Below are 27,523 nucleotides of genomic sequence, written 5' to 3' on the forward strand. Positions count from 1 at the left end.
TAACTCTCCCATTAGCATGGCTACAACAGCTGAATACATTCTAACCAGAGATGATGACATCAAGGCCCTATTTGCTCCAAGGGGCTCGACATTGAATCCCTTTAAAAGGATAACTCCTGAAGTAGAGGACCTTAGATCCAAATTCATTAAGCTTGAACGCTTCAGCATCAGAGAGATCAATAAATTTTGGGAAAAGACTACTCTCACCCATTATCTACAAGAAAATAAAATACCCAGAGGTCTACGTATACTAATTCTACCTGATTTTGATGACCCTTTAGATAATGACCTCGCCTCGGACTGGGAAAGTAATCTATCTACCAGCTCCAACAACATGCTCAAGTTACTTATTGAACATGCTGCAAGAGAACATGCTAGAATTGTTGTTCAAATTGACAGTCTGAAAGAAGAGATCGCTCTTTTTGATGCACCCAGTACTACGATTGACAAGAACTATAAAACTCTATATACCCGTCTGCGTAAACATCAGGACGAAGTTAAACTACGTAAATCACGGAAGTTCTCACGCGACGACAGAGACTACCGTGATAATAGGGTCTATACTTATCAACCCAAATATGATCAAGTATCTCGTTCCCGTACGAGTAGTATAGCCTCGTCCCTTGCTAGTTCAGAAGTTGATAGTGATACTGACAAATCACCTCCCCTGGCAAACTCAGAAGCAGGTATTGCTACCTCTGAGCCTAATTTCTCTGATGCCATCGAGTCCAGGGAAGTGGAACAAATACCCACTGTCCAACTCACGCCTTTTTTAGAACAAATTCGCAGGTACAAAAAAGGCAACCGTCAAGCCGCAATTGCTGCGGCCAAACAGGTTCGATTCCAATTACCCCCTTCTGCCAATATTTCAACCCCAGACCCAGGCCCAGGGGTACAAGGGGCGGCCAACCAACCAAGCGCAAACGCCCCGCTCGGTCAACGCAGAGTCACTCGGTCATCTTACCAACAGACTCTCAGGAACCAGACCAGATAGACCTAATTCATAACCTGAGTAGTTATTCGCTCTCTTCAGACGAACGTTCTGTCCTAAATCGTGGGCTTTCCTTTGCGCCTACTGTTTTCAATGAATATGTTCAAATTCAGATTGATCTATTTAAATTTGTTCGTAAGGTAAAATTAAAAAAATTTTTTGCTACACAGGTTAAACTTTACAAAAGTAAACCTTCAGAACCACAACCATCAGACATCACTTTACAAACCATGTTGAGTACTCACGTACTCTTGTCTATTGATGAATTTGGATTAGACCCTAGCATGAATATCATGGATTTGATGCATGATCTGAATATTGAACAACAAACTTTGAAAATAAAAGAATTATCGAATAAATCTAAATTTACTCCTGCATTTCCTAAAGATAACCTGATTGATACTTTCCACCAAGTTGTAACCAACGACATTCACAAATTACAAGATTCCTTTAACACCAAAAAAAAGAAGCTGAAATCCAATCTTTCTAGTAAAGAACAGCATGCATTGCACACTCTGGCCTCTATTGATTCGATTATCATTAAAGAGGCAGACAAGGGAGGCAATGTCGTGATTATGGATAAAGCAGACTACATTACAATGGGTCTTGTTCACCTGAATTCTCCAGGATGTTACGAAATTTTGCTTGTCAACCCTACGCCCACCCTTCGCGTAACAATCAAATCAGTAGTGGACAAATGGCATACAGCAGGTCTGCTAACAGATGTGGAAAAACAATTTTTAATTGTAGATGGGCCAACAATGCCAACTGCTTATTTTCTGCCAAAAATTCACAAACCTTTTGTCAAAATACCAGAAGGGAGACCAATACTGAGTGGGGGGGGTGGTATCCTGGAGCCCACCTCTCAGTATATCAATGAATGTATCTCACCACTAGTTAATAGTATACCCACTTTCATTCGAGACACAATGCATATTCTTCAGATGCTCAACCAACTACCCATGTTGCCTAATCTTGTACTGGTTACACTTGATGTAAAAGCGCTTTATACATCTATCAATCATCAGTTAGCAATTAGCAGTATTGATTTTATTTTCCGTGGCTATTCTGCTTCATTTTTTGAACATATCGAAATGATTAAGGACCTATTATCTGTTGCCCTTACTAATAATGTATTTCTTTTTAACAACACGTATTACAGACAGTTGATTGGAGTTGCTATGGGGGCAGGTTATGCCCCTGCATTAGCTAACATCTTCATGCACAATTTTGAGCAACAATTTGTTTTTTCTAACCAGCACTTTACGCCACATGTTTATATGTGGAAACGTTATATTGATGATGTACTTTTGGTTTGGAATGGTTCGATTGAGCACCTCAATAATTTTGTTGGCTATCTAAACTCTAACAACTGGGGCATCCAGTTTACACAAACATACAGCCCCACAAGCATAAATTTCTTAGATCTTACTATCAGTATCTCTGATAATCAGTTTGTAACCAAAACTTTTAGAAAAACTACGTCTGTAAATGCAATTCTGCATGCTACCAGTTGCCACAGGAAAACTGTAATCTCTAACATACCCAAAGGCGAATTCATTCGGGCAAGACGCAATTGTCTGTTACCGAAAGACTTCGACCAGGAGTGTTCATTGATACGCAACAGGTTTATAGCCAGAGGTTATGACGTACGCTCTGTAATAAAAGCAGAATCCGATGCACGGGCTATGAAGAGATGCGATCTACTCACTCCAAAAATAAGGCATGAGACTACCCATTCTCAGAAACTTAAATTTATCACGAGAATCAACTCAGATAGTTCGCTGCTTTACAATGTAATTAAACGGCATTGGCACATTTTACAACTTGACCACGACATAACTCCTTGGGTGGACAACTCACCAAGTTTTATTTATACTAAGGCACACAACCTCAAAAATATTCTCTCTCCTTCTTTTATGTCAATTCCACCCAAGCAACATACCTGGCTACGTCAGCCCCCACGTTCTGGTTTTTACAAGTGTGGGGGCTGCTCTATGTGTACATATGCACTGGAAACTACCACCATTGAGTTTGGCATGTTAGGCACACATAAGATTCAGTCTTTTATTAACTGTAATTCAAAATTTTGTATTTATTGCATTAAGTGTGTCTGTGGACTCTTCTATATTGGTAGTACCATTCGCCCGCTGAAAATGCGTATCAGAGAACACCTGCATTCAATCACCCAACCTGATTCTAAATATCCGTTGGCTCTGCACTGGCATAGATCCCATAAAATGGATAATAAAACAAACATCCGTTTTGCCGGGATGATGAAGGTGACCCTTCCACAACGTGGAGGCAATCAGATCCTCAAACTGAGACAATTAGAAGCGCGCTTAATTTGCCAATACCGCACTGTAGAGTTTGGCCTGAACACAGACCATGAACTATCTGTATTCTTATGATGTTAAGCTACTAAATATAGCTATGTCATATGTGGTTTATTATGTTCTTTGTACATTATGTCAATAGACAGTGACCAGGTCTAGGGATGCTAATGGTAAACAGCCATCATTTACATGTTAATATTAAATTACTGTGTTATCTATCTGGATGGAGTGGGCTCCCTCCCCTTCATCTTCTAAATGCATATACTTGCGAGCATGGACGTGGGCGTGGTGTCCCATCTCACACTACTGACAACCACGGACAGTCCAAATAATTTTATTGATTACACGGTCCTTTCTTAGTTCTTCAATCCAGTCAACTTTATACCGCTTGTATAACCGGTATGCATAATTTATTGGAACCCACTTGGGCGCATTGATTCACATTATCTTTTACTCACACCAGTCCAACATGGCGCCTTCCATTTCCACTTACTTCTATGTAGATTGGCCCGAGCACGGGCGTCTTCGCTGTCGTTTCCCGGACAGCTCCGAGTTATACTCGGCTATGGAGGGTCTCCGGCTGGCTCCCTCTCCTCACTTAGCAGTGAACACACTGGTGAGTAAATGCTGTTAATTTGTACACGGCCCCTCCTTGTGCACTTCTCTCGCTATCTCGGATGGACACAGAGATAGTTGCCTAACTGGCCAATTGACCTTTTGCTAATTTCTTTTTCTTGACTTTTGCCGGTTCTGCATTTCCCGCCTTCTCCCGTGCTGCAGCAAGCTAATAATTTACTGACAATTCATCCGTGCACTTGCAAATTAATGGTAGGTCCACATCATTATTACTTTTCATTCCTTAAATTATTGTTAGGTGTGTTTTTTATTTTAACCAGACTTGGATATCAATTTTTAATTTTCATTTTTGTTTTTAGGGAGCCCCTGACCTATGTTAATAATTTTTTGTTAAAACGCTTATACCTCAAATTTAGGTAAGTGAGGGATTCACGACACATATACATTTAAAGGCTCACCTACAGATGCCATAACATCTCTAATTGTCATTGTAATAATTCCTTCAATCCTTTTCAGTAATTACAACTTGCCTAAGCCAAGACTAAGGTAAAATTCCATTGATCAGTGGCTTAACACATGTACTTTGGGCTGTCTACTACGAGCATCCATCCCCATTGAATAACTCTGTTGTCTTGTGTTTTTTTCTCTCCACCGCCCCCCCCCCTTCTTTTCTTTTGATCATGTTTATTATGTGATGTGGTTTCTCTTATCAAATTATGCACCTGCTGTGATTTTTGCTTTCTTCCAAAATTTGTTGCTATATGCAATCGGTGCATCTGCTTGTTACTTTCTATTATATACCCTAATTGTTGGTTTGGCAATTCCCAACTGCCTCTCTGCCCTGGGTTTTGGTTTATTTTTCCACTGACCTTTGGTCAACAAATGTTTTTATACTTATTGGTTATAACTCTGTACAAACAGCCTCAGTAGAAGAGCGTCCAGCTCGAAACACGTGTCAGGCTGCATTAAAACTATTCATATATAATTGCAACTGCTTATTTACTTTTTGTGAGTGAGCAGCTGGAGAGCAAAACCCCCCTTTTCTTTTACTTTCATATCAGCCACACTCCTGCAATGTGCACAGTGAGAGTTCTGGAATCTAAAGGATAAAACTGCAGGAAATTGGACCTTTTATACTTTCCAAAGTGAATACCAAAATGAGAGGATTAAATACTGATCAAACTACTAAAGCGAATGACACATTTTCACTACAACCTATCACAAAGAGCTACAAAAATAACAGTTAGAACAACCAATAACAAACAATCAAACTCACAGAAGTCTTTTCTTCCCCCACTGAGAATCTTTCATAGCCACAGCTACTCAACGCAGCTGCAGATCTTGTTTTGTAGCCGTGGCTACACATACATTTTTTGGCAAACTCAAAAACAAACCAAGCCAACCATCATAACTTCACTTACAAGAAGGGAACACCTAAGCACAAAATATAACACACAGAAATGATAATTCTGTGCTGTATCAACCACATAACAATACGATTATTACACATACATGTTATGATGTAATAGACGCGGCTATAACCATAGCCGCGCCTACTGGTACAACTAATAAAAACGACAAAAAGCATTGACACCCCTAAAAAAATTAATCTTAGGGCCTCATTACGACCCAGGCGGTAAGTTACCGCCTGGGCCGTGACTTTACCACCATGGCGTAAACTATGTTTACGCCATGGTGGTTGGCGGACTTACCGCCCCATTCCGAGGTCGGCGGGGCGGTAAGTCCCCAATCCCCATTACCCTTCCCCATTCCCATGTTTGCCCCATAGGGCATAATGGGAGTGGGGAAGGCGTTAATTACGCCACCGTAAATTACGGTGGCGTAATTAACTCCATGGTCCCTTAGCGCCATGGATTTTAACACCTGCTAAAAGCAGGTGTTAAATCCGCCATGGCGCTAAGGGACCTCGTACTCAGGCGGTAAGGGTCGGCGCTGTTTACGCCGCCGTAAACCCCTTACCGCCTGAGTCGTAATGAGGCCCTTAGTATGGAATATAAATGACAAATAACCAGTAGTGATACAAGGGCACTTAAAAGGTGTTCATACAATGAATGACTGCTCATGGAGTTATTTAAATTGGATGATGATAAAGTATACTTAGTAGTTAGGATATAGAATATTAGGTTTAGGTAGGGTGGATAAGATTCAAAAACAGGTAAAGCATGGGTTGGACACAAACAATGAGAGTATAGTGCATAGCTAGTTTTACATTCTGACGGACAACTCTGCATATAATTATAGCTTTTATACTTACCAAAATCAAAACCACAAAAAGAGGACTTTAATTACCAACCAAAATAATAAAATGGCAGACACATTTTGAGTGTAACCTATCACAGACAAACCCAGAATTACAACAGTAGCATCAAGCAATTACACACACCAAAACACACACATGACACATACCCTACTCCTATAAATGACTAGAAATTCAAACTAGGAATATTTTGCCTGCAAACAGAGAAAGACTGCAGATATCATGGCTCGGTTAAAAACTGTGTGGCTGATCGGAGACAGGTGGCTGTTTTGGTTACTGGCTTTTTGTGAGTAACTAAATATTAACATGGACCTAGGTTACAGAGATTTTAAGATTAAATGATTTTGATTGCGTGGAATGTGTTGGTTCCAAGCATTTCCAAAATGTTTCTGTCTGAGAAATACAGGGCAGCCAGACATCATACTAATTCATTGTGGAGGCAATGATATGGTGAATGTAAAGGTGTGTCTCTGACTTTAATGATGAAATACATGGGAAAACTAATGGAACAGTTTCCTCACAGCATCTTTATCTTTTCCACTCAGAGGCAAGTATGGCGTTAGACCACCAACTTTAATGGTAACATTGAAAAATCATGGAGAAATGTCAATAAAGTAGGTTCATCATTCATGAGCGAACACAACCAATTTTGGATTTCAAACAACAACATACAGTCCTTACATGGATTGAGGATGTAAGTTGTTCGCCAAAGGCTACTGGTGCGCTAGAATCCCCACTTTAAAAATGTTCTGAAGAAAACAGCTGAGTAGAAGGGGTGGCCTTGATTAAATCTTTTTTTGCAAACTATACTAGTGCATTTGTGACCATAACATGACCTGTTCATAGGATTGTTTTGCACCAGTTAATCTTCTTTGGCACTGCACGTTTCGAGTCCCTTCCAAACCAATTCTATTTACATTTCTACATGGCCAATTTCTATAGACGTGATGGAGTACACCGACTGATGAAGGAAATGCGGTATTCCTTCATAACATCAAAACAGTACTCCAAATGTGCTATAATACTACACTCAGTGTACCCTAAAACAATCCTTTTAAGGACTACTTAACACATATGAATACACAAATATAATGAAATAATACCCCCACAAAAAACTTTAGTAAAGGAGGGGCTCACATATTGTTTTATACATGAATACATATTTATGTATTAGATAGTTCTTAAAAAGGACTCTGTATTTGGCCCTAATAGGGAAGGTCAATTGAACCAGGGATATGACCTCCAGTCATTGCTGCATTTAACTGCACCTCTAAATTCCGGCTTCACTTAAGACGAAATGGACGGTTATGGATCTCTGCTTAAAAAATAAAAATAAATTGAATGTATTTGTAAAGTCAATCATATTAAGGAGGTGGGAGTATACCTGTTCTCTAAGGTACAGAAGCTGGAAATAGATTCACTACATATAGAAAAGGGAAAATATAATAATAACCTTCTATCTGTAAAAAAAAGAAAACATCGATAGTTAGGGAACTCGCACACTTTAAGAAACACAATTACATTGTCAAGTTATTATGACCCTCATATCTCCTATAACAACCTATAACAGTCAATAAACCCCAAAACAATCCTTCTAAAAACTACTTTGTGGAAAATGTGGAAAGAAAATTAAATTAAACCTATTTTTTTTCAAATTAGACAAACTCCATAGCGGCGGTTATAACCTTGGTTACACTGAGAGGACCCTCCAATAGCCGCGGATACACGTATGTTTTTCATTATATTGAAAAATACATATTGCAAAGCTTTCAGATTTAAATCAGACATGCCTTGATTTGAGAACTTCCAAACAGAAAAACATGTGGTAAAACATCCATAACATAATATGATCACTGCACCAAAATACAAACAGTTGTAAGCACTGGTAGGGCAAAATGTCCAATTGGCTCAGTGGTACCCACAGCTATAACCCCTCAAACGGGGCACAACATTTCACTGGCAGCTACCAATAAATAAAGGCATCAAAAGTATGTTCCTTTTCCAATATACTTAAAAGGTTCTCTGGTTCTCTGGGTGATTCTTAAAAGAGCCATTGGGTTCTTTTACCAATATATATTCAGTAAAAAAAACTTTGTTAAAGGGACGTTATGGTTAAGTTGCGCTACTAAAAACCTATGAAATTCAGTATAAAAAACGTTGTTAAAGTGACGTTATGGTTCCAGGTAAACCGAAAAACCCCTGAAATTCGCCAGTTATGGTAAGCTAAGCAACCATAACTTGAGCCACCACTGTGCACTGCTAAGAATAACACCCAGGACATCAACACTACGGTCACGGACGACATCAACACTACCCAAACACTCAGTGGATATCTAAAATTGTTCTATCATACCATATAAACACTGCACAATTTCAAAAAGCAGCACATAAACACATTATATATAATAATAAATAAGCAGTGGAACCTACATATTTAACACATCAACCATCCATTTAAATACCATATGTAATAAAATGGATTATACCATAACAAAAAAGATATGCCTCCAACATAATTACCTCACAGAAACTGCAGAGCTAGAAGCAACAGTAGACCTTCACAAGACTACGAATACAGCTTCCAAGAAACTATTAAATAAACTTCATTTTTCTTATATGTTTCTAAACGTTTTATATGAGGTACACTACAATTAATATATTTTTGTTTTTCACACAGAAAAGTGCAGTAGTTTGAAGTGGCTTGAGGACAATTTTCCACATGAGGAAATGTCTGAAGACAGTGATAAAAATGGTAGACACTTCTCTATATAAATAAATTAATAATCATTACTTTATGTGTACTTAATACATATGTATTTATTTTTAACAGACCATACACACATTGGAAAAGACTCTGGAACACATGGAACAGAAAATAGACATGCTCAAAGAAAATGTCAATAGTTTGAAACAGTGCCCCCTCTCCATGTCCCAGTGAACTACCCCCAAACCCTCAACGCCAAGATAAACATTTTGATGAGACTTCCATCCCTTCATCCCCTCCCATCCATCCTCTCCAAACCCTTAATTCCCCTGTATTTGTATCAGTTTCTGCTTCCCCCTCTCTTTCAGAAATTGTGTATATGTATATAATAAAAACATTTTATGTTTCTTTTAATGAAATTCTCTGTGTCTTATTTTTTTTTAAACGCTGTTAAAATATCCGCGGACAGAGCACCTGTCCAGCCTGTCTGTAATTAACAAAAATGTGCATGTCCTAAGGACACTACACCTGTCTGTACCATTCGCAACCAAGATGGAACTGTTCGTAGAACATGCGTGGTGTCCGGGATGTCCATAGTCACACAAAATGGAGGTGTCCTAAGGACACTATACCTGGCCGTACAGTCTGCAGAACATCTACGCACATGCGCACCACACCCGTAAATCCTGCGAACATCGCGCTTGTCCGTAACTGTCTGTCTCATTTGTGTTGCACTTTTAATTAGTTTCAGGGCCCAAACACTGTCCGTAGAACACTTGCGCATGCGCACGACTGTTTCTGTGCATTTGGTGTCCTGCGGACACCCGTTCTCTTGGTGGACGTGCTCTCGACGTTATCATGTGACTGCACCCATGGTGAGCGTGTGTCCTAATTTGCGGACTCTGTCCGGTTCCCCAACATTTTAAAAGAACTTATTCAGAAAATCCAAATTATTTTACAATAAAAATTCACCATTTTACATGTCCCAGACAATGGCCCTGGCTGTCCACATACTTTTTGTAACTTTTTGAACGCTTTTGAGTGTTCGATATGGTCGCGAGGCGCACCCACCCACCCCTATAAAAGGCCCCACCTCAGAGCTGGTCTTCATTGTACTTCTGGCTATTGCAGATTGACTTTTGCTGCCTTTGCTGCTCTTGCAGAGATTATCTCATCAACCCTAATGGCATCCACGGCTGCTGTTGCTACATCTACCTCAGTACCACCCCCAAACCCTCCACCACCACCACCTCACCAAGGGCCTGCAGAGGGGAACACGCGTGATGATGTAGAGAATGAGGATGAAGAGGATGAAGAGAATGAGGTTGAGGAATTCCCTACTACCAGCACTCGCCGGGAGTCTTGGGTGTGGTGCTTGTTTACCGTTTAAACAAGGTCACCTGTAACCAGTGCAAATTGGTGCTGAGTCGTGGGGGACGTGGTTCATACGTGGTTCATACAGCTTTGGTACGACATCCATGAAGCGACACCTAACTTTGTTCCACAGTGAGGACATTTGCAAGGTTGTACCTGTGATAAACATAGTAGGTTGAGTTCCTCAACAGCATCCTCCGTTTCCGCTCCTTTCACCACAAGAGACACTCCTGTGGGAGAGCGCATCCCTCCAGCTGCTTCACAGGCCATTCGTGATGCTGTTGACGCTTACCTTTCGAGGGTCACAATATTGTGTATGTACTGAGATGCAGTACTCTGCAGGGGGGAGAGTCTTCGAAGTGCTTTCGAGACTACGGTCGCGGACCACCAGAAGACCTGCTACCTACCTAAATAACGCCCACCCTACATCTTCCTCTCTCCACCTGCCCTTTCTTACTCCCTGTAGTTGGTGTCCCTTCCTTACCCTCCTTTCCCCCTCCTCTCCTAGTGTGCCATGTGTAAAAAAGCTAAATAAATTATAAAACAACAAAAATAAAAAAGGCTCTTTTCAGAGCCGTCTTTCACAGTTTAAAAATAGAAGTGTCAAATAAACAGTGCAGGGCCCTGCGTATTTTTTGAAAGTCCGCAGACACTCATAGGACAGATAAAATTTTGGGGTGCAGCCCTAGCAAAAAAAATGTACTTTACTCTGGGAGGAAGTGGTTGCTCTGAAAAGAGCCTTTTAGTGGTATTTTTGTGCGTTTGAAAAACTTGGAATCATCAACATTTACTGCAAAATGGATGACTATATAATTCCAAAAAAGGTTGCAATGCATTTTGCAAATTTCTCAGAAAAATCTGATTGCCAGCATATCTAAGATGAACTCCATTTCTGCGAAAAATGTATGTGCTACGAAACATATTTTCATTGTGAAAAGAGGACATGCCAACATCTTTTAGAAAGGCACAAACAGCCTTATTGACATTGCGCCTCGCTTTCTCCATTTGTGGACCAAATGAAGAAGAACGCAGCCACATTTGTCTTTGCGTAATATGAGAAAAAATTACTTGGGAATTGCAAATTGCAAATTGCAAAGAAATTCCAGACACATGTACTAAACTGTTCCCTCTACAATGAATTATAATTATGATTATGTCTGGATGATGCTCTGTCTCTAAAGTAGCACAGAGAGGTACCAAGTCCAGCAACCTCATTCCACACACTCCATGCCAGTGCACTTCCACATGAGGGAATCCAAGATCTGCAGCTACTCCACAACGTTCAGCATGCACCTCCAACCAATGAATTCATGAGTCTCCCAAAATCCAGATAATCTGTTTTCGAAAAGACACAGCCATAGCTATCTGTTCTTCTCTAAGGAAAAAGACGTTCTCACAAAATCTCTCCTTACACAACACACCCACTAAACTTTACTGACCAATCCCTAGCTCTGCTCATTCTCATTTGCATGCCTCTCCGCCCCAGAATCCCCATATGTAATACGCGCTGTCCGCAGACTACCGCCATGTCCACGAATATATCGAAGATCTGAGCATGGTGAATGTACATTTAAATAGTGTGCCCCATTTCCCCTTTGAGGTGGGCTCTGAAAAGAGCTGTTTTTTTTGTTTCTTTTGCAGATGCCTGACAGACACCTGTTATTTTGCATTTTTTTGTTTTTTTTTCTTCTTACTTTACAACTAAAATCTTCACATAACCTTCTCCAAAGCAACCCTTACATTCCAAAACAGCATGGCATTTCCCATAAAAAAGATAAAGAAACACCATCTTCTTCAAAATAAACAGCATTACTCGAATCAATATTCTCATTGTTACAGAAAAACATACCAGCTCTAAGCAGGAAAGCATGCATGCTTCGATTGATTGCACACCTAGCAATGTTTTGCTGAGGACAAAAAACAGAACTATTGTCCCATATTGCCCTAGGTAGTAATCCAGAAAAAATTACTTTCGCATTTGGAAGGATGTTCATTATTGCTTGAACCAACTGTTCCAAATCTGCCAACAAAGTAGGGGCATTCACGTAGCCCATATGGAAAGCACCATAGTGCAAAACTACCAGATGAGGACTGTTCATCCTACGCATATCTTCACAAACTTGGAGAATTGCCTCTACATTGCAATCAGGCACAGCGCTCCACACCACCTCCACTCCTTTAACATCGAAATTGTTTGCCACATGTCTGCATTCAGAATACTGCTGTAAACCATGGACAAACATATCTCCGAGCACCAACACCCTGACTTTCTCCACCTCTGCCATCTTCACTACACACAATCTCTTTCTACACAAATCCACAATGTCACCATCTGATTGGCTAATTCCTGCAGTCCCCTTTCCATACTGGATTTGCTGAAAGCCCCAGATGTGGCACGCCCTACCCGCGGACATCAGCGGTGTCTGCACGGCACGTAACTCTTAGCCTGCTCTTCTACCCTTTCCACATCACTCTCGGTGCCATTCCCTCATTGGATACAGCTAAGCAGTCACACAACCATCCACCAATCACATCCAAGACCTCTACATCTAACTCCATCATCAGAGTTCTGCACTTCAAATGTACTGTTGATCACTCTGAGTACAAGTCTCATGTCATTGGAAAGCACCTACTACAAAAACTTGTGTACAAGTCTCGAAGTTTTCTACTTACAGCTCCATGCATATCCACATGCATCATTACAAACTACAGGTATGCATATTTTATTCAGATTACATGTATAATTCTTATGAATCCACATAAACAGAGTAATGCCACTAAACCTGCATAGCCTGTACATACATGCCAACCCTCCCGATTTAGGCGCGAGACTCCCGATTTTTCATTGAAAAATCGGACAATTCTTTACTGTCTCCCTCCTAAATTAATGCTAATCCCAATGCAATCCTAGGAGAAAAATAAATGTTCCCGATTGCTGTGCTGAAATCTCCGTCTCTGGGGCTCCCGATTGTTGGCATCTCTACCTATAAAATTAACTTATTGACATTTTTCCCATCTACTATAATCAACTATCACTTCCAAACCGGTGTGCTATCTACAACACAGTTTTAAAAAAACCAAGTGCATTTCGCGCACTTACAATTTTACTCATTTGCAAAGCATGTTGAACTAACATATTGTAAATAAAATATAAATTCTGCACATAGTGAAATGAAACGCATGCATAAACTATGTTCAGATATCAAACAAGAATACTACCACAAAAACATAAAAATCAACGTCTACATTAACATCAGTGCTATAAACACACAAAATTACTAACTTCTTTCTTTTACAATTGCAGTGAAGGCCACCCTCCTGAAAATCAGCAGCATCTAAACTACAAACAACATATCCGAAGAAACCTGTTCATTCCACAAAAAAGAGTAAGTACAATACTACCTTAATATTCTGACTGTTCCTCAAAGACACTGTGTGGTTCATTCATGTAATTTGCGCACCAAAAAAAACAACTATTTCTGAACCATTCTGCCCACAAATCCCCATTTATTAAACAGAGATTAACAGGCAGAATGCCACACAAATCCCCTTTTTTTTGGAACACAAATAACATACTCAACCCTTTGAATGTTAGTACTACAAAACAAAGAACTGTTTTATTTTTATACCATTACCTTTACTATTAATGCTTCTCCTCAACACTAGCTCAATTTCTACTCTCATCTCAACCGCAGTTTAGTAAAACACAAATAGCAGAATAGCCTTCCCAACTCATTGTAACTGCCCAATGCACAATCACACACCACCACATACATCTTACCCATCATACTCACACACTCATGCACACAGCATCCATACCTTCTTTTTTTTAACAGACCCCAAAGAATGCTTACCAAAAAGCAAGTCCGTAGAAAGCAACGCAGAAATAGAAGTGTCCAAAATAAGCATCCATCTCTACCAGAGTTTGTACAAAACGTTCAAACAAAACAGCTAATACAGTTATTTAGCAAAACAAAACAAGCTTCTAGTACAGAAACTTTGCCTCCTCTATCAAAATGTAAAACGAAACAAAAAATGCTTAACAAGAATACGGCTACCACTACTGCTAAAACTGCTCCTATAAATCTTGATATACTAGCAAGTAACCATACCAAAAAAAGTATTTTAGCAAAAATGTTCCACCATAGAGTCCTTCAGAATCTTATAAAAACAGGAGAGAAATCATGCACAACCCTTAAAACCTACCGTAGAAAATGTATCCTAGAAGCTCTCGTAGACAGTGCAATCCTTCTCAAAAGGAAGTTATTTATTTTAGTTTTAAACAGGATGAAACCACTAACAAAACTAACTACTAAACTACAAAACTTCTCAATGAACAGAATGTCAACAAAAATAACTTCTTAAATATCTGTGGAGGTGAATGGAGTCACACCACGACCACAGAACCATATTTTAATGAAGAAGCATACAAACAAAACCAAACAAACACACTTGCCATCCATAGCAGTGGACGAGGTTATGAAAAAATGTATAATACCATGATGCAACAAGAAATATTGCTTACACAAATGTCCCCAGAAAACTCAGAATTACCTCTCCATTCGACTGAACCAGAACGTCCAGTATACAAATGGCCATGCAGGTCATTGTGTAACATTCCCAAAAAATCTTTCACATCTTTACGCCATTTCCTCAATCAGTATGTGAAAGGTAAAGACAAAATCAAAATGAAAGTGCTGCAAAATATGGATACCTGTCCAGTGCGCAAATACACAGGACTACAAGGACATTCATTAGCCTGCATTTCAGGACCTATTTGCAAAAGCACCTTCCATGATCTCAAAATGATATCAACAAATCCTTCAACTATAAGAAATCTAGTCTATAAACTGTACTATGCTAAAAGGCCTGCTTTAGAAATAGCCAATTTAAATAACACTCTTCTACATGGTACAGCCAAAGACCTACAAGAAGAAATCAACTCTATCCAGAGAAAATATTGTGGAAGTGAAAGCCACTTACAAAATGCAATAGCTTTACAACAGACTAGCAACAATTCTGCACATGGCAACCTTCTACTACAAACATACAAAAAAGAAATACTAACATTTAAAGGTACATCCGCTAAAGTACCAAACCATGTGTGTGTGTGTTGCTGCAGAACTTTCTACAAAAGTAACACAAAAGCTATAGACCTAACATACAAAATAGAAGACAATGAAGATTCTACATGGTTTGAATTAGCTCTCTACCTTGTAGCAGAAAACAAATACGAAATAACTGACTACTTAATACTTTGTAGTTACTACACTACAAAACTTGACAACAACCAAACTCCTTCACGTGCTATCACAAATAACTTGGAATTATTCACACTCCCAAAACCCCTCCAACAACTCAATTCATATGAGAGCATCATAATTCAAACAGTGCACCCATTTCAAGCAATAATACGCCTTCAACCAAAAACAGCAAAATCACCTCTCTCTGGATTAGTGAAAGGCTTTTGTGGCAAAGTAGTTCATTTACCATTAGATCCGAAAGAAAATGTGCACACTCTAGCAGTGCAAAGTCCAATAGAGCAATCTGTAATTGTCTGAGTAAATGGTGTACCAACAAAAGACAAAAAATGTTGGCAACAACTTGTGGATTTACATAAAGTTAGACACGCCTTGCAATATCTAAAAGACAATAATGAATACTACAAAGAAATAAATATTGAAGAAACCCTAAGGGAAACAACTGAAATAATTCAAGAGTCACCAGAAACTGGTCAATTTGAACTTCTAGATCCTGCTACAGTATATAATATTTTAGACCATTATACAATTGCTCCATTACACTCTAATGATGCACCAGAAACGTACAAAATGCGACAAACCAAGGGATCACCAATGAGCATATGGGAAAAAAGTATAGAAGCATGTGGTTTTCCTCTACTATTTCCTACTGACAAAGGAGGAAGGTACAATGATAGACCCACTCAGATAACAGCATCAGAATACCGCTCATTATGAATGTATTCTGAAGATCCTAGATTTAGACCAACATATTGAAATCAGGAACCCACTTTCAAAATATGTCAGCTACGCAATTAATACAAAAATTGCAAGAAAAAGATGAGGTTTTACAATCAAGCATTATAAATCTGTTTGCAAACATGCGTGGTACAAAAGAGTACTGGTTCCGACGTCACTGAGACGTACGTTGTATGATAAGAAACCTTGGCCCACCAACTTGGTTTGCTACATTAAGTTGTGCAGAATATGCATGGGAAGATTTACATGATTTCCTACGCATATCAAACAAAAACAAAACAAACATATATATACTAATACCTGGAGAACTTTGCTCTCTAGATCCTGTTAATGTTTCAAGATATTTCCACCATCATTTCTGTTATAATCTGGTTAATTTAGTAACAACATTTAATCTCAAAAGTGTCACTAACCTGATCTGACAGCGACTTCCCATGAAGGATGCAAATGCTGAAATGAAAGTTCCCCCAGATAGCTCTACTCTCCCCTCTCCGGAAATGATAATGTGCCAGAGTGGGAAGGAGCAAAACCCCCCAGGGAAACCCTCTGGGGAAGAAAACCCTGGACGATATTGCTCACGGGTAATCGGGACGAGGTCTTGAGGTAAGTAGAGTTCTTCGGAGTAACTGGCACTCGTATCGAAGATGAAGTCTGGGAGTTAGACACAAGACAGGTAAGAATTAAACAGTGAGGATAAGACTGAAATATTGCAGGAGGAGCAGTAGTCTGACACTTACTGGAGGAAGTTTGATGGCTCTACTGAGGGTTGTAAGGTGATCGGGAACACCGGTTTCCAGTATTTAGGTCCAGAAAAGTAGTACCAGCCCACCCTTAGGGAAAAGAGAGATATTTTCTGCCAGAGTAAAATAGGGAAAGTGGTGCAGAGAGCATGTATTAGAAAGAATGCTAACTTACTTTGGATGGGAATGACGAGAGTGCGGCCAGTCAAAGTGGATGTTGGGAGCGGGAGACTTGCCGAGGAAATACGGGACTCTGTGCGAAACCGAGATGAGAGAGAAGAGGAGAGTCTGGATAGAAAGGAGAGTAAATAAGCAGAGTTTTTACAGAAACAAGGATTCACATAAATCAGTGAAGGGCAACCTAGTAGCGAAACTTGCGGAGCGTCGAAATCAGCAGTAGCGACGCATCGGGTAGCCGTACTTCCTTCCCTAAATGGTATCACGTGAACAGCCATCTGTGTCTCTGGGGAGCGTGCATAGTCTATCCCGTTGTCTGCAGTTACGGTACGGACACCCACGGCCATCTTGGACAGGTTGGAGCGTATTACTCCGCACAATTGGCGGCGCTGCCAAAGAGACCAGCGCCGTAACGGCGTGACAGTATGCCCCCTCCTTAAGGGGGGTGAGCCCGGTTTTCCTGGGTGGAACCGAAAAAATTGCCATATAAGTCTAGGGGCATGAATACCTGCAGCAGGTTCCCACGTTCTCTCAGCAGGGGAGTAGCCTTTCCAGTCTACCAGAAATTGCAGGCGGCCCCTATAATAACGGGAATCACAGATACTGGCCACCTCATATTCTGGGCCGGTGTTTGTCATAATCGGGGGAGGATGTGCCTTGTTAGAACGTAGAAAGCTGTCATTTACTGACATCTTGATCTGAGAGATATGAAATACTGGATGTATACGAAACCATGAATGGGGTAATGCTAGGCGAACAGCGGCAGTCCCTACTAATTCTCTCACCTTGAAAGGGCCAAAGAATTTTGGAGATAGTTTGGATAGAGTTAAATGTTTTGTGAGAAACCGTGAGGATAGCCAGACCGAATCTTCCACCTTTAATGCCGGCATCTCACGGCATTAACCGTTTGGTTTGTTCTTGTGCCGCTTGGAGAGACAAACGGGCGATTTGATGTCCATTCTGTATGTTCGATATCGAATCCTCAACACCTGGGCAACTGGTGGAGGGTGAGGTCACCGTAGGCACAAAAGAAGGATGATAACCATATGAACAGTGGAAGGGACTTGTCTTTAATGCAGTGTGGGTGGAGTTGTTGTAGGTGAATTCTGCTAATGGAAGTAGATCGACACAATTGTCCTGAGCCGCTGAGATAAAACACTGCAGGTGACATTCTAGAGTCTGGTTGAGGCGTTCAGTCTGACCGTTGGTCTGGGGGTGGTAACCTGAGCTAAGAGCTCTCTTGATTCCCAGTGTGTGACAGACTTCTTTCCAAAAGCGAGAAGTATATTGAGGGCCTCGATCTGATACTATGGTTTCTGGTAAGCCATGTCGGGAAAATATCTCTTTGATAAACAGCTTGGCCATGTGGAATGCTCCCGGGATCTTTATTAATGGGATGGTGAAATGTGCCAGTTTGGAAAAATAGTCAATAGTGACCATAATGGTTGTGTTTTTGTAGGAAGAAGGAAGATCCACAATAAAATCAGTGGAAATCACTTGCCAGGGTTTATCTGGGATAGGCATGCGAGCCAGAAAACCGAATGGTGGAGATCGAGAAGATTTAGATTGTATACATACAGTGCATGCTGCTATGTAATCCCTTATGTCAGAGCATAAGGTGGGCCTCCAGAAATGTTGCTTGATCAACTCGAGGGTAGTCTGATAGCCGCGATGTCCAGCTGCCCGAGAGTCATGGCACATTTGTAGGACTTCCTTTTGCAGGGAAGGTGTAGGGACAAGGACTTGTTCCCCAAAGAAGTAATACCCTTGGTCCTTTGTGAGATGGTGTGATGTTACTGGGTCCTCACAAAATTGCAAATGTTGAGTTGTGTCTTGCTGTAACCTTTGAAGAAATTCGGTAAGCACTGCAATGAATTGAGCTTTTGGGAATAGTGTTTCAGAATGAAAGTGGTGAGTGGGTATGTCTTTTCGAGAAAGGGTGTCCGCTCGGAGATTTTGACTTCCCGGAAGGAACGTGAATTCAATCTGGAATGGTAGGAAGAAATGGGCCCATCTTGCTTGTATGCTATTGGTAGTCTGGGCTTGCTGAAGAACTTTAAGGTTATGATGATCAGTACGGACCTTGACCGGAAAGGGCGACCCTAGGAGAAGGTGTCTCCATTCTTCAAATGCCCTTTTTATAGCTAAAAGCTCCTTCTCAAGCACCGAGTAGTTTATTTCCGAAGGGTTGAAGGTTTTGGATAAATATGCCACTGGTCTTTCCTCACCTTCATCCGAACTTTGTAGAAGAATGGCCCCTAATGCATGGTGGGAGGCATCTGTTTCTACGATGAATTGTCGTGACTGGTCTTGAGTCAATAATACGGACGCCGATGTTAATACATTTTTCAGGTTTTCAAAGGCTTCTTGGGCTTGATTGTCCCATGCAAAAACCACTAACTTCTTTAGTAGCTTGGTGATGGGAAGGATGATCTGGGAGAAATCGCGAAGCCAAGAAAACGTTGTATGTCCTTGATATTGGTCGGAGAAGGCCAGTCCAATACCGCAGAAACTTTCTTGGGATCCATGGAGATTCCTTGTGCAGACAGTACAAATCCTAAATAGGTAACACTATCTTGATGGAAGGCACACTTCTCAGCTTTGCAATACAAGAGGTTGGACTGTAGGCGATCTAGAACTATGTTAACATGACGAATATGTTCTTCCTTGTTTGAGGAAAAGACCAGAATATCGTCCAGATATATGACAACAAAATGAAGGAGGATGTCAGCAAACAAATGATCCATGAAGCGCTGGAATACAGCGGGAGCGTTAACAAGGCCGAAGGGCATAACTCGATATTCATAATGGCCAAACGGTGACCGAAAGGCCGTTTTCCACTCGTCTCCCGGGGCTATCCGTATCAAATGGTACGCTCCTCGGAGATCCAGCTTTGTGTAGACAGAAGCCCCCTGAACTGCTTCAAGTATGTCTGTTATTATATATCCATGCCAGTGCACTTCCACATGAGGGAATCCAAGATCTGCAGCTACTCCACAACGTTCAGCATGCACCTCCAACCAATGAATTCATGAGTCTCCCAAAATCTAGATAATCTGTTTTCGAAAAGACACAGCCATAGCTATCTGTTCTTCTCTAAGGAAAAAGACGTTCTCACAAAATCTCTCCTTACACAACACACCCACTAAACTTTACTGACCAATCCCTAGCTCTGCTCATTCTCATTTGCATGCCTCTCCGCCCCAGAATCCCCATATGTAATACGCGCTGTCCGCAGACTACCGCCATGTCCACGAATATATCGAAGATCTGAGCATGGTGAATGTACATTTAAATAGTGTGCCCCATTTCCCCTTTGAGGTGGGCTCTGAAAAGAGCTGTTTTTTTTGTTTCTTTTGCAGATGCCTGACAGACACCTGTTATTTTGCATTTTTTTGTTTTTTTTTCTTCTTACTTTACAACTAAAATCTTCACATAACCTTCTCCAAAGCAACCCTTACATTCCAAAACAGCATGGCATTTCCCATAAAAAAGATAAAGAAACACCATCTTCTTCAAAATAAACAGCATTACTCGAATCAATATTCTCATTGTTACAGAAAAACATACCAGCTCTAAGCAGGAAAGCATGCATGCTTCGATTGATTGCACACCTAGCAATGTTTTGCTGAGGACAAAAAACAGAACTATTGTCCCATATTGCCCTAGGTAGTAATCCAGAAAAAATTACTTTCGCATTTGGAAGGATGTTCATTATTGCTTGAACCAACTGTTCCAAATCTGCCAACAAAGTAGGGGCATTCACGTAGCCCATATGGAAAGCACCATAGTGCAAAACTACCAGATGAGAACTGTTCATCCTACGCATATCTTCACAAACTTGGAGAATTGCCTCTACATTGCAATCAGGCACAGCGCTCCACACCACCTCCACTCCTTTAACATCGAAATTGTTTGCCACATGTCTGCATTCAGAATACTGCTGTAAACCATGGACAAACATATCTCCGAGCACCAACACCCTGACTTTCTCCACCTCTGCCATCTTCACTACACACAATCTCTTTCTACACAAATCCACAATGTCACCATCTGATTGGCTAATTCCTGCAGTCCCCTTTCCATACTGGATTTGCTGAAAGCCCCAGATGTGGCACGCCCTACCCGCGGACATCAGCGGTGTCTGCACGGCACGTAACTCTTAGCCTGCTCTTCTACCCTTTCCACATCACTCTCGGTGCCATTCCCCCATTGGATACAGCTAAGCAGTCACACAACCATCCACCAATCACATCCAAGACCTCTACATCTAACTCCATCATCAGAGTTCTGCACTTCAAATGTACTGTTGATCACTCTGAGTACAAGTCTCATGTCATTGGAAAGCACCTACTACAAAAACTTGTGTACAAGTCTCGAAGTTTTCTACTTACAGCTCCATGCATATCCACATGCATCATTACAAACTACAGGTATGCATATTTTATTCAGATTACATGTATAATTCTTATGAATCCACATAAACAGAGTAATGCCACTAAACCTGCATAGCCTGTACATACATGCCAACCCTCCCGATTTAGGCGCGAGACTCCCGATTTTTCATTGAAAAATCGGACAATTCTTTACTGTCTCCCTCCTAAATTAATGCTAATCCCAATGCAATCCTAGGAGAAAAATAAATGTTCCCGATTGCTGTGCTGAAATCTCCGTCTCTGGGGCTCCCGATTGTTGGCATCTCTACCTATAAAATTAACTTATTGACATTTTTCCCATCTACTATAATCAACTATCACTTCCAAACCGGTGTGCTATCTACAACACAGTTTTAAAAAACCAAGTGCATTTCGTGCACTTACAATTTTACTCATTTGCAAAGCATGTTGAACTAACATATTGTAAATAAAATATAAATTCTGCACATAGTGAAATGAAACGCATGCATAAACTATGTTCAGATATCAAACAAGAATACTACCACAAAAACATAAAAATCAACGTCTACATTAACATCAGTGCTATAAACACACAAAATTACTAACTTCTTTCTTTTACAATTGCAGTGAAGGCCACCCTCCTGAAAATCAGCAGCATCTAAACTACAAACAACATATCCGAAGAAACCTGTTCATTCCACAAAAAAGAGTAAGTACAATACTACCTTAATATTCTGACTGTTCCTCAAAGACACTGTGTGGTTCATTCATGTAATTTGCGCACCAAAAAAAACAACTATTTCTGAACCATTCTGCCCACAAATCCCCATTTATTAAACAGAGATTAACAGGCAGAATGGCACACAAATCCCCTTTTTTTTGGAACACAAATAACATACTCAACCCTTTGAATGTTAGTACTACAAAACAAAGAACTGTTTTATTTTTATACCATTACCTTTACTATTAATGCTTCTCCTCAACACTAGCTCAATTTCTACTCTCATCTCAACCGCAGTTTAGTAAAACACAAATAGCAGAATAGCCTTCCCAACTCATTGTAACTGCCCAATGCACAATCACACACCACCACATACATCTTACCCATCATACTCACACACTCATGCACACAGCATCCATACCTTCTTTTTTTTAACAGACCCCAAAGAATGCTTACCAAAAAGCAAGTCCGTAGAAAGCAACGCAGAAATAGAAGTGTCCAAAATAAGCATCCATCTCTACCAGAGTTTGTACAAAACGTTCAAACAAAACAGCTAATACAGTTATTTAGCAAAACAAAACAAGCTTCTAGTACAGAAACTTTGCCTCCTCTATCAAAATGTAAAACGAAACAAAAAATGCTTAACAAGAATACGGCTACCACTACTGCTAAAACTGCTCCTATAAATCTTGATATACTAGCAAGTAACCATACCAAAAAAAGTATTTTAGCAAAAATGTTCCACCATAGAGTCCTTCAGAATCTTATAAAAACAGGAGAGAAATCATGCACAACCCTTAAAACCTACCGTAGAAAATGTATCCTAGAAGCTCTCGTAGACAGTGCAATCCTTCTCAAAAGGAAGTTATTTATTTTAGTTTTAAACAGGATGAAACCACTAACAAAACTAACTACTAAACTACAAAACTTCTCAATGAACAGAATGTCAACAAAAATAACTTCTTAAATATCTGTGGAGGTGAATGGAGTCACACCACGACCACAGAACCATATTTTAATGAAGAAGCATACAAACAAAACCAAACAAACACACTTGCCATCCATAGCAGTGGACGAGGTTATGAAAAAATGTATAATACCATGATGCAACAAGAAATATTGCTTACACAAATATCCCCAGAAAACTCAGAATTACCTCTCCATTCGACTGAACCAGAACGTCCAGTATACAAATGGCCATGCAGGTCATTGTGTAACATTCCCAAAAAATCTTTCACATCTTTACGCCATTTCCTCAATCAGTATGTGAAAGGTAAAGACAAAATCAAAATGAAAGTGCTGCAAAATATGGATACCTGTCCAGTGCGCAAATACTCAGGACTACAAGGACATTCATTAGCCTGCATTTCAGGACCTATTTGCAAAAGCACCTTCCATGATCTCAAAATGATATCAACAAATCCTTCAACTATAAGAAATCTAGTCTATAAACTGTACTATGCTAAAAGGCCTGCTTTAGAAATAGCCAATTTAAATAACACTCTTCTACATGGTACAGCCAAAGACCTACAAGAAGAAATCAACTCTATCCAGAGAAAATATTGTGGAAGTGAAAGCCACTTACAAAATGCAATAGCTTTACAACAGACTAGCAACAATTCTGCACATGGCAACCTTCTACTACAAACATACAAAAAAGAAATACTAACATTTAAAGGTACATCCGCTAAAGTACCAAACCATGTGTGTGTGTGTTGCTGCAGAACTTTCTACAAAAGTAACACAAAAGCTATAGACGTAACATACAAAATAGAAGACAATGAAGATTCTACATGGTTTGAATTAGCTCTCTACCTTGTAGCAGAAAACAAATACGAAATAACTGACTACTTAATACTTTGTAGTTACTACACTACAAAACTTGACAACAACCAAACTCCTTCACGTGCTATCACAAATAACTTGGAATTATTCACACTCCCAAAACCCCTCCAACAACTCAATTCATATGAGAGCATCATAATTCAAACAATGCACCCATTTCAAGCAATAATACGCCTTCAACCAAAAACAGCAAAATCACCTCTCTCTGGATTAGTGAAAGGCTTTTGTGGCAAAGTAGTTCATTTACCATTAGATCCGAAAGAAAATGTGCACACTCTAGCAGTGCAAAGTCCAATAGAGCAATCTGTAATTGTCTGAGTAAATGGTGTACCAACAAAAGACAAAAAATGTTGGCAACAACTTGTGGATTTACATAAAGTTAGACACGCCTTGCAATATCTAAAAGACAATAATGAATACTACAAAGAAATAAATATTGAAGAAACCCTAAGGGAAACAACTGAAATAATTCAAGAGTCACCAGAAACTGGTCAATTTGAACTTCTAGATCCTGCTACAGTATATAATATTTTAGACCATTATACAATTGCTCCATTACACTCTAATGATGCACCAGAAACGTACAAAATGCGACAAACCAAGGGATCACCAATGAGCATATGGGAAAAAAGTATAGAAGCATGTGGTTTTCCTCTACTATTTCCTACTGACAAAGGAGGAAGGTACAATGATAGACCCACTCAGATAACAGCATCAGAATACCGCTCATTATGAATGTATTCTGAAGATCCTAGATTTAGACCAACATATTGAAGTCAGGAACCCACTTTCAAAATATGTCAGCTACGCAATTAATACAAAAATTGCAAGAAAAAGATGAGGTTTTACAATCAAGCATTATAAATCTGTTTGCAAACATGCGTGGTACAAAAGAGTACTGGTTCCGACGTCACTGAGACGTACGTTGTATGATAAGAAACCTTGGCCCACCAACTTGGTTTGCTACATTAAGTTGTGCAGAATATGCATGGGAAGATTTACATGATTTCCTACGCATATCAAACAAAAACAAAACAAACATATATATACTAATACCTGGAGAACTTTGCTCTCTAGATCCTGTTAATGTTTCAAGATATTTCCGCCATCATTTCTGTTATAATCTGGTTAATTTAGTAACAACATTTAATCTCAAAAGTGTCACTAACCTGATCTGACAGCGACTTCCCATGAAGGATGCAAATGCTGAAATGAAAGTTCCCCCAGAAAGCTCTACTCTCCCCTCTCCGGAAATGATAATATGCCAGAGTGGGAAGGAGCAAAACCCCCCAGGGAAACCCTCTGGGGAAGAAAACCCTGGACGATATTGCTCACGGGTAATCGGGACGAGGTCTTGAGGTAAGTAGAGTTCTTCGGAGTAACTGGCACTCGTATCGAAGATGAAGTCTGGGAGTTAGACACAAGACAGGTAAGAATTAAACAGTGAGGATAAGACTGAAATATTGCAGGAGGAGCAGTAGTCTGACACTTACTGGAGGAAGTTTGATGGCTCTACTGAGGGTTGTAAGGTGATCGGGAACACCGGTTTCCAGTATTTAGGTCCAGAAAAGTAGTACCAGCCCACCCTTAGGGAAAAGAGAGATATTTTCTGCCAGAGTAAAATAGGGAAAGTGGTGCAGAGAGCGTGTATTAGAAAGAATGCTAACTTACTTTGGATGGGAATGACGAGAGTGCGGCCAGTCAAAGTGGATGTTGGGAGCGGGAGACTTGCCGAGGAAATACGGGACTCTGTGCGAAACCGAGATGAGAGAGAAGAGGAGAGTCTGGATAGAAAGGAGAGTAAATAAGCAGAGTTTTTACAGAAACAAGGATTCACATAAATCAGTGAAGGGCAACCTAGTAGCGAAACTTGCAGAGCGTCGAAATCAGCAGTAGCGACGCATCGGGTAGCCGTACTTCCTTCCCTAAATGGTATCACGTGAACAGCCATCTGTGTCTCTGGGGAGCGTGCATAGTCTATCCCGTTGTCTGCAGTTACGGTACGGACATCCACGGCCATCTTGGACAGGTTGGAGCGTATTACTCCGCACAATTGGCGGCGCTGCCAAAGAGACCAGCGCCGTAACGGCGTGACAGTATGCCCCCTCCTTAAGGGGGGTGAGCCCGGTTTTCCTGGGTGGAGCCGAAAAAATTGCCATATAAGTCTAGGGGCATGAATACCTGCAGCAGGTTCCCACGTTCTCTCAGCAGGGGAGTAGCCTTTCCAGTCTACCAGAAATTGCAGGCGGCCCCTATAATAACGGGAATCACAGATACTGGCCACCTCATATTCTGGGCCGGTGTTTGTCATAATCGGGGGAGGATGTGCCTTGTTAGAACGTAGAAAGCTGTCATTTACTGACATCTTGATCTGAGAGATATGAAATACTGGATGTATACGAAACCATGAATGGGGTAATGCTAGGCGAACAGCGGCAGTCCCTACTAATTCTCTCACCTTGAAAGGGCCAAAGAATTTTGGAGATAGTTTGGATAGAGTTAAATGTTTTGTGAGAAACCGTGAGGATAGCCAGACCGAATCTTCCACCTTTAATGCCGGCATCTCACGGCATTAACCGTTTGGTTTGTTCTTGTGCCGCTTGGAGAGACAAACGGGCGATTTGATGTCCATTCTGTATGTTCGATATCAAATCCTCAACACCTGGGCAACTGGTGGAGGGTGAGGTCACCGTAGGCACAAAAGAAGGATGATAACCATATGAACAGTGGAAGGGACTTGTCTTTAATGCAGTGTGGGTGGAGTTGTTGTAGGTGAATTCTGCTAATGGAAGTAGATCGACACAATTGTCCTGAGCCGCTGAGATAAAACACTGCAGGTAACATTCTAGAGTCTGGTTGAGGCGTTCAGTCTGACCGTTGGTCTGGGGGTGGTAACCTGAGCTAAGAGCTCTCTTGATTCCCAGTGTGTGACAGACTTCTTTCCAAAAGCGAGAAGTATATTGAGGGCCTCGATCTGATACTATGGTTTCTGGTAAGCCATGTCGGGAAAATATCTCTTTGATAAACAGCTTGGCCATGTGGAATGCTCCCGGGATCTTTATTAATGGGGTGGTGAAATGTGCCAGTTTGGAAAAATAGTCAATAGTGACCATATTGGTTGTGTTTTTGTAGGAAGAAGGAAGATCCACAATAAAATCAGTGGAAATCACTTGCCAGGGTTTATCCGGGATAGGCATGCGAGCCAGAAAACCGAATGGTGGAGATCGAGAAGATTTAGATTGTATACATACAGTGCATGCTGCTATGTAATCCCTTATGTCAGGGCATAAGGTGGGCCTCCAGAAATGTTGCTTGATCAACTCGAGGGTAGTCTGATAGCCGCGATGTCCAGCTGCCCGAGAGTCATGGCACATTTGTAGGACTT

Source organism: Ambystoma mexicanum, chromosome 5q (assembly GCF_040938575.1).
Source record: "Ambystoma mexicanum isolate Mex_15411 chromosome 5q, UKY_AmexF1_1, whole genome shotgun sequence".
NCBI lineage: Eukaryota > Metazoa > Chordata > Amphibia > Caudata > Ambystomatidae > Ambystoma > Ambystoma mexicanum.